General features: G+C 42.3%; 1 pseudogene; it reads right to left on the reverse strand.

Moving 5' to 3' along the window:
* Positions 1 to 9022: 9022 nt before the first annotated feature.
* On the reverse strand, positions 9023 to 12364 carry LOC149514798 (25S ribosomal RNA; annotated as a pseudogene).
* Positions 12365 to 13523: the final 1159 nt, after the last annotated feature.

Consider the following 13523-nt stretch of genomic DNA (forward strand, 5'->3'; position numbering starts at 1 on the left):
GCTAGAGGCCTCAACTATAAATAAAGGGTCACCCCACCCTTCTTTATACATCATCTTACACTTTTGTTTTAGTAAAATTCAGAGCATATTCCAGCAATTCTTTTGTTCTTTTAATTTTCTCAAACTTGTGCATTTTATCCTTCCCATTGTTCAAGTGCTAGTACATTTGAGTTTTAGGTTGACTTAGGCTAGAAGGAGGTGATTCCAAGCCTAAGGCTGCACAAATTTTGATTCATAGGTCAGAGCTCTTGATAGTTGGTATCAGAGTAGTTTTGGTTTTGCTTGTTTGTATGTGTGCAGGTTAGATCACAGTTAAAGAGATGGCATCCCAAAGCGATGTGGCTAGCTAATAACCAAAGGCCTAAAGCAAGGGTGCGAAAGGGGCAAGAAGGCTAGTTCAAGAGACATCTGGTCTACCATAAATGGGACGCTGTCCAAGGTGGAGGTGACCATAGGTGACATGAAAGAAAAGCTTGATGATGTGGAGACTCATATTGAAGCGTTAGACTCTATAGAGGAGGAGCTCAAGGGTGAGTTACAAGCTACTCTCAATTAAGGCCTGGATGTGATCCCCCAAAAGGAACGAGACCTTGGAGGCCTAGGTGAAGACCATACGTGATGGCATGAAGACCATGTGTGATGGCATGAAGGCCATGCACAATGAGATAAAGGAGCTCAAGAGCGAGTTCGCTGCGTGCAAGACTACCATAGGGAATGGCATGTTTGCTGGAGCATCTAAGACCTGTGTGGAGATCCCTAAGCCTAAAGGGTTCAAGGGGACCAAGGTAGCCAAGGAAGTAGACAACTACCTATGGGGTATAAAGCAGTACTTCTGGGCCACGGGCATGCAAGATGAGGCTACCAAAGTAAGCACTATGTCAATGTATCTTACTGATGTTGCTTTATTATGGTGAAGGCACAGGTGTGATGATGTGAGGTATAGGGTGCCATGATTGGAACCTAGGCAGAGTTCCAAAATGAGTTTAGATAGCAGTTTTACTCAGAGTATGCCAATGATAAGGTACGGGCAAAGTTGTGTAAGCTTACCTAACAAGAGGAGATATGGGACTACGTCTAAAAATTCTCTGAACTGATGCTTCAGATCTCAGATCTGAGTAAGATAGAGGGCCTATTTGCTTTCATGGATTGGTTGAAGCTATGGGTGAAGTGCTATGGATTGAGACTTAATCTCCAAGCCTACGTGGCTCTAGGACCTAAGCATGCACTCATCCAGTGTCCTAGATTAGCCTACCTACTACAATTCACACCTTTGTGAAGTATTGTTTGCTCTGGCCCATCTGGCCTCACAGTTTTATCCCACAAAAAATGCCTTACAAGGAGGAAGAGGTGTAAACCCTTATATCCTAAGACCAACTCTAGTATTTAACTGATGTGGGATTTCTGACTTCATTTCAGGACTATGACATCTTTTCCTATTCCAACGAGGGCCTACCGTCCTCTATGGCACATCTTTAGTACCCCATAGAGTTGGCTTTGATTCCACTTGTCACAGATCGAGACTTAATAGTTAGGCCTATGTGACTCTAAGAACCAAGCATGCACTCATCCAGCATCCTAGATCAGCTTACTTACTATGGTTCACACCCTTGTAAAGTATTATCTACTATGGCCCTTCTGGCCTTATGGTTTTGTCCCATAAAAAGTGCCTTACAAGGAGGAAGAGGTGTGAACCCTTATATCCCAAGACCAACTCTAGTACTTAAATGATGTGGGATTCCTAACTTCACTTCAAAACCATGACAGAAACACAAGATACAAAGGCAGGGAGTTCGTAACTTGGCTAAAACCATGACTACTACTGAGTCTTTGGTGGAGTTCAAACAATTGAACAAGTTCGAGTCTTTCAAGTGTAAGGGAAAGGGCAAGGATAAGAGGGACCAAGAGAAATAGTCCAAGAGAAGTAACCATGATCGGTAATCCAAGGATAGGGATCGAAACCATTCAGACAAAGATGGTAAGAGGAAGCCATTAGCAAGGAAGTGAAAGGCAAAGAGGGATCAAGAGCCACTCGTATGCTACCTATGTGGAGGGAGCTACATAGCAGGCAACTACCTACAGAAGGGCATGCTGGCTATTGTAGACAAGGAGTTTGATGAGGAGCCAAAGGTAAGGGTAGCAAAGCTTGGGTCGTTGGTGCTCAATGCTGTCCAGAGTAAGGTGAGCTGCAAACCAAAGGGCTTAATGTTTGCTGATTTGATGGTTAGGGTCAGAAGATGAGTGCACTGGTGGACACAGGTGCCTTGCACTTGTTTATTTCATGGGTTTGAACCCAAGAGCTCATATTGAAGGTATAGAAAGGGACTAGTACCATTAAGATGATGAACTCTAAGGAAGCTCCAGCCATTGGAGTAGCACTAGGAGTGGAGTTGTAGCTTAGAGATTGGAAGCGCAAAGAAACCAATGAGGTAATACCCTTGGATGACTATAAGTTTATGATTGGGTTGGATTTCCTTGTTCAGATTAACGTATTCCTTGTGCCTTTTGCCAATTGGATTTGCATTATGGATACACAGTGCCAATGTTTTGTACCATTGAGATGAGGGTTTAAGATTGGGTCTAAGGTGGTGTTAGCTATTCAATTTGCCAAGGCAGTGAACAGGGAGGAAGACACCTTGTTGGCAGCCCTGAAATATAAGGAGTCAAGGGAAGAGGAGTCTAATAGCCCCTTGGAGGTGATAAAGGTGCTGGAGTCTTTTAGTGATGTGATGCTCATAAAGCTGCCTAGCAAGCTACCACCTAAGAGGAAGGTGGACCATAAGATCAAGCTAGTGCCTAAGCCCAAGCCACCAGTTAGAGTCCCTTACCGAATGTCCCCACTAGAGTTGGAGGAGTTAAGGAAATAACTCAAATAGTTGAATGATGCTGGCTTTATCAGGCCATCTAAGGTGCCATATGGTGCACTCGTTCTATTTCAGCACAAGCATGATAGGGTCATTGTGATTGTGTATAGATTATCGGGCTTTGAACAAGCTGACCATTAAGAATAAGAATCCTATCCCACTCATTGCAAAATTATTCGACCAACTTGGGAGTTCAAGGTGGTTCACCAAGCTGGATTTTAGGTCGGGCTACAATCAGGTCAGGATCATAGAAGGAGATAAGCTCAAAATAGCATGTGTCACTTGGTATGGCTCGTATGAGTTCTTGTTCATGCCATTTTGACTCACCAGTGCCCTAGCAACCTTTTGTACACTTATGAACAAGGTACTTCAGTCATTTCTTGATCGATTTGTTGTGGTTTATCTAGATGACATTGTAATCTACAGCTAGACATTGGGAGAGCATGTAGGCCACTTGAGACAGGTGTTCGAGGTGTTGTAAGTGCATAAGCTATATGTCAAGAAGGAGAAGTGCTCATTTGCCCAACAAGAGATCTTATTCTTAGGCCACATAGTGGGAGGTGGCAAGATTCACATGGATGAAGGCAATGTGCATGCCATCTTGGAGTACGAACCACCAACCAAGGTCACTGAGTTGAGGTCATTCATAAGGTTGGCCAACTAATACAGGCCCTTCATCAAAGGCCACTCAACATAACCATGCCATTGATTGACTTGCTAAAAAAAAAAAGAGCATGGCAGTATAGCGTAAGGTGCCAGGAAACCTTTGATCAGTTAAAGCATGCTGTGATCAAGAAACCAGTCTTGGCCTTGCCAGACCATGCCAAGCTGTATCAGGTGCATATAAACACATCAGATTATGTAATAAGCGGTGTGTTGATGTAAAAGGGACATCTGATTGCATTTGAGAGTCAAAAAGCTTAATGAGACTGAATGTAGGTATATGGTCTAAGAGAAAGAGATAACTGCAATGGTGCACTACTTACGCACTTGGTGCCATTACCAATTGGGGTCGAGGTTTGTGGTCAGAATGGACAATGTGGTGACCAACTACTTTCAGTCATAGAAGAAGCTATCCCCCAAACAGGTGAGGTGGTAGGATTTTCTTATGGAGTTTGATTTCTAGATAGAGTACAAGCCAGGGTGGACAAACTTGGTGGTTGATGCCCTGAGCAGAAAGGCGAACCTTGCTACCATTAGCCAACCAAAGGGGTCTTTAGTGCCATGTATCAAAAAAGAGCTTATGCATGATCCTACAGCCAAGGCTCTCATGGAGTATGCTTAGCAAGGTAAAACTAGGTGATTTTGGTTGCAGGATGGTTTATTGTACATCAGGGGTAGTAGGCTATTTGTGCCGTAGCATGGGATGTTTTATAGAGAAGTCATGCATGAGTGCCATGATTCGAGGTTAGTGGACACCTAGGGGTGAGCCGTACCTTGGCTTTGATAGAGGACTGATACTACTAGCCATACATGAGGGAAGATGTAGAGGCCTATTTGAAGACTTGTCCTGTATGCCAATAAGACAAGGTGGAGCTTAAAAAATTAAGTAATATCTTGAGCCATTGCCAGTGCCAGAGCAACCATGAGAGAGCATCACTTTGGACTTTATAGTTAGTCTACCCAAGGCAGAGGGATTTGGAAGCATCATGGTAGTGGTGGACAGCTTTTCTAAGTATGGGATTTTCATTCCAACAACTAAAGAGTGCCTAGCCGAAGAAGTAGCTCGATTGTTCCTGAAGAACATGGTGAAGTACTAGGGACTGTCGAGGACCATTGTTAATGATCAAGACAAGCATTTTACGGGTAGGTTCTGGACTGAGTTATTCAAGCTATTGAGGTTAGACTTGAACTTTTCCACTAGCATACATCAACAGACCGATGAATAGACTGAGCATGTGAATGGGCTATTGGAGGTCTACCTTAGGCACTATGTGAGTGCCATGCAAAGAGACTGGCCAAAGCTGTTAGATGTCACCTAGTTTTCTTATAACTTGCAAAGGAACGAGGCAACAAACTAGATTTCATTTGAGATCATGACAGGTCAGCAATTGTTAACACCTAGTTTGATTGCTGTAGGTTATATAGGGTCGAATCTAATAGTATACAAGTTTGCCAAGGCTTGGCAGGAGGAAGCTGACTTGGCTAGAGTCTATCTACATAAAACAGCAAAAAGGTCAAAGAAGTGGGTAGACCAGAATAGGTGAGACATGCAGTTCCAAGTAGGAAACTTGGTGTTGGTGAAGCTACATCCCATTATGTGCCATAAGGGGCTGCACAAAGGCCTAGTCTAGAGGTATGAAGGACCTTTACGAGTAGTCAAGAGAGTAAGTAAGGTTGCCTATAAGTTAGATATACCACCCAAGCTAAAGGTACACTTGGTGTTCCAAGTTAGCATGCTCAAGCCATTTCGTGAGGATGAGAGAGATCCAAGATAGGAAGAGTCAAAGCATGTGCCATTGGAAGCTAAGGCCTTATATGAGAAGGAGGTCCACAGCATCATAGTTGACCAAAAAATGAGGCAGAAGAACAATCAACCAAGATAGAAGTACTTAGTGTGCTAGAAAGGACTTTCAAATAGTGAGGCAAGCTGGGAACTAGTAAAAGATTTATGGTAGTTTTGGGAGCAGATGAAGTAGTACCATACAGAAGATGTAACGAAGGTGTTGTGCAATCAGGTAGGGGAAAATGTCATGCCTTGGGTGAGTGCACCAGGTGCACAAGCTCAAGCACTCGAGATTGAGGGTCATGCACTAGGAGCATTGTCGAGGGTTTGCACACTAGCCCATGGAGAGGAGTCCAAACCGCCTGCATAGCATGCAGGCCAGCTTGCACAGCCAAGGCCAGGCTTACAAGATGCCCGCACCACATCCAAGAAAGCCCAAAAGAGAAAGTGGATAGTAAGATCTTTTAGAAGCACATAAGATTAATAGGAGCCTTCTGGAGGATCTGGTTGACCCTAAAAATTAGGAAGCAGAAATCGTGTATTAATATAAACTATGTGATCCTTGATTGATTGTAATTTTTTTATTTTAAAGATTTAGCCATAAATGTAGCTGGAGACCTCAACTATAAATAGAGGGTCACCTTACCCTTCTTTGTACATCATCTTACACTTTTGCTTTAGTAAAATACAGAGTATATTCTAGCAATTCTCTTATTCTTCTGTTTTTCTCAAACTTGCACATTCTATCCTTCCCATTATTTTAGTGTTGCACACTTGTGTTCTAGGCTGACTTAGGCTAGAAGGTGGTGATTCCAAGCCTAAGACCACATGGATTCTAAGTCTTAGGTCAGAGCTCGTGACACACATCCTGAGCCTATGATACCCATGCATGGTGCATGACACAACATGTGTTGATGGTGGTCGAAGCATATGTCAAGACTAAAGGCCAAGATGTATCAATGATGGTTGAGGCATATGCATGTGTCATAGTTTGCAAGCTGGTCCAAGGCTATGGGTTCTTTCTGAGTTAAGGAGTAGTTCTAGTCCCAGTGGGATAGGGTTTGACAGCTAGCAGGACTAGGCATTGAGGCCTACTAGAGACCCAAGTTATGAGAAACTAGCTTAGAGTAGTGGTATAGGTAGTGATCAAGACTTTTGATGCTTAGGCACCATGTTCATGTTTGGCAAAATTGAACCAGGCCTAGGTGTGGGCACTAGTGAGCGCTTAGGAAAATTTACAAGCAATAAAAATGGCATTGGCATGGCAGAAATATAAAGATGTGTTTGAGCCCACCTACTATCTATCATGGTGCGCATGATGCATAGCCTAGCATATGTTGATGGTGTCTGAGGGAACTACCTGCATAAAGGGCCTGCATGTGTTGATGGTGGTCAAAACATATGCTGAGACCATGGGCCAACATGTCCCGATGGTGCTTGAGGCATGTGCATGTGTCATAGGCTTAGGACATAAACCAAATGTGCCATGTGGCCTTAGGCTGGACTCCCTCCTTATATACCTAAGTTAGCATGCAAATACTTTCAAGCAATGAGCACTCAAAAGAATATTGAAAGGCACTATAAAGCTAGAAAAGGCTAGAAAGCAAGAAATGCTTGGAAATGCTATAACTTGTATTCACTCAAGTGTTTTTGTATACCAAATGAAGGTAGGGAAGCCCTCTATTTATAATTAAAGCCCTCATGAATCAATGGCTAGGATTGACTCAATCCAATGGCTATTACAATGTCCAAGATTACAAAGAGATTACATGAGATATACGTTAAGAGTTTGAATTATGTAGGAAACTATACTATCATGGGAGCCTCTAGATCCTTCTAAAAAGTTCTATCTATTGGGTCTACTTGGGCCTGATGATAGTTGGGTCTACTATGGCCTAATGTGCCCACACCAAGGCCTAGTGTACCTGCAATGGGGCTTAGTCCATCTGAGGACCATCTATAAGTGTCAACCTTGGTCTGGCAAGTTTGCATGGGCAGTTTCGGTGCTTGTGCATGCATTCTGCTCTCAAGGGGTTCTTACCAAGATAGGAAGTGGTTCTAAAGCAACATGGACCAAGTCAGAATGTAAGGAAAACCAGGCCCAAAGGTGTAATGGAGGCCCTATGTATAGAACCATGACCTAGAATAGGTGTGTAGGCACTAAAACAAGCTTAGGCAGCTCAGGCCAAGGGATCCAATTTGGCAACTTTTAGACAAACACAGTATGAGCGTGGGAGTAAGCCTAGGTGTAGGCAAAACCAAAGTACGTGTATACATGTAAATTTAGAACGATTCATTGTAATCCCATTGTATGTCCTATACATATTGTACTTTTTGTGAGCATTAGAATAGGAATAATGTCAACCATTGATTCAAGGGGATTTTAACTATAAATAGGAGGTGCGCCCACCCTTATTATACACACTATAACTTGAGTAATACAAGTTTACTCTTGCCTATCTTTGTTGTTCTCTTTAGCTTTCCATTAAACACCTTATATGCAGGCTTGTCTAGCAGTAGCTTGGGTGTCTGTACGCCAATTTAGTTGAAGGCCAATGTGGGAAATTGGATGAGTCCATTCCTAGGTCCTAGAGCCTTATGAGTCAAAGCTTAAGTCTCAACGAGTGACACATGTGTCATGGTTTGTAATATGACCTTGGCCTAAGGGTTCTCTCCGAGTCGATGAGCAGTTCCAATTCTAGCGAGATAGGTTCAATAGCTAGGGAGCTAGGCCTTAAGGCCTACTAAAGGCCTAGGTCATGAGGAACTAGCCTTTTTTAGTGGTACGGGTAATGATTAGGACTTTAGAGGCTTAGGCACAGTGTTCAAGTTTAGTAAAATTAAACCAAGCCTAGGTGTAGGTACTAGTGAACGATGCACAAGCACACGATTAGACCCAGCTGTGGGCACCAATGATCGAGGTGCGGGTGCATAGTTAGAGGTAGGTATGGGCACACTTGAACATAGTCCTAGGAGGATTAGATTTGTGGGCTTCTAGAAAGCCCAATACTATAGCACAATTTTTGACAAGCTGGAATTATGTTAAGCACTTAACTTTTGTAGGCTAACTTAGGAAAATAGAGTCAATTCCCTATCCAAGGTTACATAGAGTTTGGCTTAAGATTGGAGCATGTGACGCATGCATTGAGCATTATTTGGTGCTGATGGTGATTGAGGGGTAGGCAAGTCCTATGGGTGGAAGGTTCACGGTACACATGCCATACCAAGTTCCAGCATCTACTAAGAGGAGTTTGAGGCAACAACCCGCACCAAGAGCCTGCTTGCAGTATCAGTGGTAGAGGTAAGTGCCCATACCAAGTGCCAGCATTTGGGATGGTGTTCGAGGCAACTTCTCACACCAAAGGCCAACATCTACTAATGGTGTATGAGGCAACAATAAGCTAGCATTAGTCGATGGTATTGGATGCTATTGCCTATACCAACCAAGGGCCGCATGCTATTGATGGTGTTCGAGGCAACAACCTACACCAGGGGTTGGCGTACACTGATGGAGTTCAAGGTAAGTGCCCAAACCAAGGGTGAGGCTGTCATTGTAACAACTACCAAAGACATTTAATTGTAGTTTAGTTGGTGGCTATAACAAATACTAGATTGAATCTATTGCAATGGAGAACACCATTCATCCCTAACCCTAGAAGGGTGCAATGTAAAAAAATGGAGTGAAAGGACTTCGATGGGTGTGGTGGGAAAAGGGACAAATTGAAATGATAAAGGGTTTAATCTCAATAGATGTGGTAGCAAGGCTACTCTACCATATACAATATCCCATCACGTATTTAAGCCATCTATAAAGGATTCTACCTACCACTCGATGGGAATTGAGCTCTAAGGAGGTCCATGTGGCTTGTTCAACGTGGAGGCTGCACTTAGGACACATGCCTTTGGGGGCATTGGCCCCTACTGTGGCTCAACATTTAGGTGATAGGCACATGCATCACTTCTAGCCTAGATTTTGACTTGAAAGCATTTGGTTATAGTCCAATACATGGTAGCTTTGTGCCTTTGGCTTTTCAACTAAGTGTGATGACCTATTGTGCGAATCAATGATTGTTTTCATACTAGTTTGAATTACTATTGTGACACTGCAATCTACAAGGTAAATCTAACCTATCTAATGATGTCTAAACCTAGTTCATGTTCCCAGTGGCTAGTGAACAATCGAAGGTGAATTTTGCTTTATAATGATCGAAAAAATTGACATTGAAAGATCAAGAAGCAAAGTCACTATGAATGCTTGGCTGCCACAAGCCAATTATCCGTGTGGTTTCTAACACCTCTAGCTTTAAATTTTGATGGTCTAAAGAATCGATAAGCCATGCTTTCATAGTTTGTATTTGTACTAGAAATCAAAATCAAATAAGCTTTTACCCTTTTGTTCTACATGAGATTTCTATTCTCACTGAACTCATCTTAGGATATTTGCATTATCTTTTAACAGATGTGCCACCCCAGCCAAACTTCCCACTTGATAATGTCTTTCACCTAGATTAACTGATCGAAGTTGGCTTTGGGTTTAAAAGAAAAGGTCGTGCCCTACCTTTGATTTACAGAATAAGTAAAGTAGCGTTAAAAGTAGTGGTATTTCAATTTCACCCAAGGGTTCCCACTTATCCTACACCTCTCAAGTCATTTCACAAAGTCAAACTAGAATTAAGCTTAATTGGGTCTTCTTTCCTCACTGATTCTGCCAAACCCATTCCTTTGGGTGTAGTTTCACTAGATAGTAGATAGGAATAGTGGGAATCTCATTAATCCTTTCATGCGCATCAATAATTAGATGACAAGGCATTTGGCTACCTTAAGAGAGTCATAGTTACTCCCGCCGTTTACCTACGCTTGGTTAAAATTTTTCACTTTGACATTCAAAGCACTGGCCAAAAATCACATTATGTGAGCATCTGTAAGGACTATTGCAATGTTTTGTTTTAATTAAATAGTCAAATTGCCTTAGTCCATACTAGTTCAAAGTTGACTATTCATTGTTTGGGAAAGGCTCTCGACCGACACTTGGTGACTTGCTCTTGCCATGGGAGTAGCTCAATAGTGCATTGATAGCCGATGGGTTCAGGAATAGGACCCCCATGCATAACCCTCAAAGCTAATCCTTTTCTTGAGGTTACAAATCCATTTTGCTGACTTCCATTGCATACATTATTCCATTGACCAATGGTTGTTTACCTTGAAGACCTGATGTGGTTATGAGTATGATTGGACACGAATGGCACTTAGTGCTCCAAATTTTCAAGGGTTGCCAGGGGTGCACTAGACACTAAGCAACATACATTGCTCATTTGGCTATTGGACCCTACCTATAGTTGAGTCGTTTCCAGGGTGGGAAGGCCACGAAATAGAAAAGATAACTCTTTTTGAGGACCCCACCAATGTCTCTAGATTCTCTAACATTGTCGTCAATCGCTACATCTTGGTTCAAGAATTTTAACTTTATTCCATTTCAAAGCTTATGCTAGATGCACTATTAGACTATCTTCCCCCATTTTTTAGGATCAACTAACCCATATGCAAGTGCTATTCACATGGAACCTTTCCTCTCTTTGGCCTTCAAAGTTTTCATTTGAATATTTACTACTAACACCAAGATCTACACTAACGGTTGCTCCACCCTAGCTTATGCCTCGGGTTTTACGGTGACCATGTGCCTTTTTACTCATCGGGGCTTGGCCATTGCCCTGATAGTCGACTATAGGTCATGTACTTAAGTGTCATCCATTTTCAGGGCCAATTGACTCGGTAGGTGAGTTGTTACACACTCTTTAGCAAATTTCAACTTCCATGACCACTATTTTGCTATCTTAATCGACCAACACACTTTGTGGGTTCTAGGTTAGTGCAAAGTTGGGCACCATAACTTGGCTTCTAGTTCATCCTGCATCACCAGTTCTACTTACTAAAAATGGCCCATTTAGAGCTCTAAATTTCGTGGCATGGCTTAATGAAGTCGCACCATCCTACCTATTTGAAGTTTTAGAATAGGTCGAGGGTGTTGTGGCCCTGATGCCTCTAATCATTAGCTTTACCTTATGGAATTCACTAAGGGCTCCAACTATCCTAAGGAAAACTTTAGAGGGAACTAGCTATTAAACAGTTTGATTAGTCTTTCACCCCTATACCTAAGTTAGATAAAAAATTTACATGCTAGTATCATTGTGGGCCTCCACCATAGTTTCCTTTAGCTTTGTCCCACTCAGGCATAGTTCCTTATCTTTCATGTCTTTATTGGCATGCTCACACTCGAACCCTTCTCAAAAGATCAAGGTTAGTTAGTAGCTCATTCGTGAGGGGTCCCACCAATCAACTTTCTTATGTTTCATAGGTTTTCTACCTCATTGACTCACACACATGTTAGACTCCTTACTTCATGTTTCAAGATGGGCCAGATGAGGAACCTACAGGCCTATGTCAAGAGCATGTGAGTGTCAAGGCATGTCAAAATGGCATGTGCTGTATTTTATAATTGTGGTAATGATGTCTCCATAGGCATATTGAAAGCTTGGGTTCGGGCCACCGCCATAATCCATAATGGTCCATGCCTTAGTCGATCGATGGATCGACTATCGTTGTTCCACATTTAACCAAGACGCATCATTGGCCACCATTTCACTTCTTTCTTGATAATTTCAAGAACTCTTTGACTCTCTTTTCAAAGTCCTTTTCATCTTTCCCTTGTGATACTTGTTCTCTTAGTTTCTCACACATATTCAGCCTTGGATGAAATTTATTGCCCTATTGAGGCTACATACCCAAACTACCCAACTCACAGATAGCACATCATGGTATGATAGGGTCTAGGCATAATAGGGCTCTCAGCCTTTCTGGCTCCCTTTTCCTAGGGACTTGGGCCTAGTCCACCATTGAAGATGCTTCTGTAAATTATAATTCAAATGTCATGGGCACTAGATTCTCAAGCTGGGCTCTTTTTGGTTCGCTTGTTGTTACTAGGGGAATCTTGGTAAGTTTCTTTTTCTCTGTATATTGATATGCTTAAATTCATCAGGTAATCCTACTTGACCTGAGGTCATGATGCTAGCATCAATCAAGTGATGTGAGTGGTCCAATGGGTCTAGATGGACAACGAGCATGTGTCATTGGAGTCGAAGCATGCCAAGAGCTTTACCACCAACGATCATGATGCTATCATTGTCGAAGACTCCCTTTTGGGCCAACCACTATCGATGAGATCATGAGGGGTGATTTTCAGCCCCTTACTATAGGCCTAATGGGTGGGGATTTAGAGGGGGAGACAATGCATGACACTTAGGTAAGCATGCCCTCGACCTAATGGCTATCATCGATGCGAGAGTTGAGATATCCATTGCTAAGAGTTGTTTTGGTTTTTCATGAAAAAAAGAGTCATGATGCCACCCATGTATGCACCATAAAAAGGATGAAGAAGGCACACGTGCTATTTTTCATTATGGTTCCCAAGGGTGTTTGGTGCCAAGGGTTCGTTAATCAGTTGTTAGCAATGAAACTAATAGTTTCACCCGTTTAGGAATCGAAATGAATTGATCATCATGCACATCTAGGGCAAGAAGGGGCTTGAGGCACGAAGGTACCCTTGCCCCCTTAGTGTTTTGTTAATGCATTGTCGTTCATTAAACAAGTTTCAACAATGATTTTTTCACAAGTGCACATACAAAAACCTTGTTATGACTTTTCCTTCCTCTAAATGTAAGGTTTGGTGGACTTCTCGAGACATCATGGGCAATGAACTATCATGTTGCCATGATCCAAACATTTCATCAGACGATTCAATCAGCAGGAATGATGGATGGTGTGTACAAAGGGCAATGATGTAGTCAGTGTGAGCTGATGACTCATGCCTACTAGGAATTTCTCATTGAAGACCAATAATTGAAATGATCTATCAGTATGATGATGAAATTGCAAATATTACTTGGGCCTATCAGCCAAGGCTATATGTCACAGGTTGAGACTCAAACTCTGACTTGTATAGCTCTAGGACCCAGGAATTGACTCATTCGATGTCTTAAAGCAACCTTTAACTAGATCAATGCATGTACACTTGAAACTCTAGGGCTAACCATCTTAATCTACTGCTAGACAAGGCTGCACATAAATTTCTTGATGGAAAGCTAAAGAGAACAACAGAGATAGGAAGGAGTAAACTTGTATTATTCAAGTTATGGTATGTATAGTGAGGGTGGGGGGCTTTT

Source organism: Durio zibethinus, chromosome 15 (genome assembly GCF_047325235.1).
Source record: "Durio zibethinus cultivar Kanyao isolate XHJ-2024 chromosome 15, ASM4732523v1, whole genome shotgun sequence".
Classification (NCBI taxonomy): domain Eukaryota; kingdom Viridiplantae; phylum Streptophyta; class Magnoliopsida; order Malvales; family Malvaceae; genus Durio; species Durio zibethinus.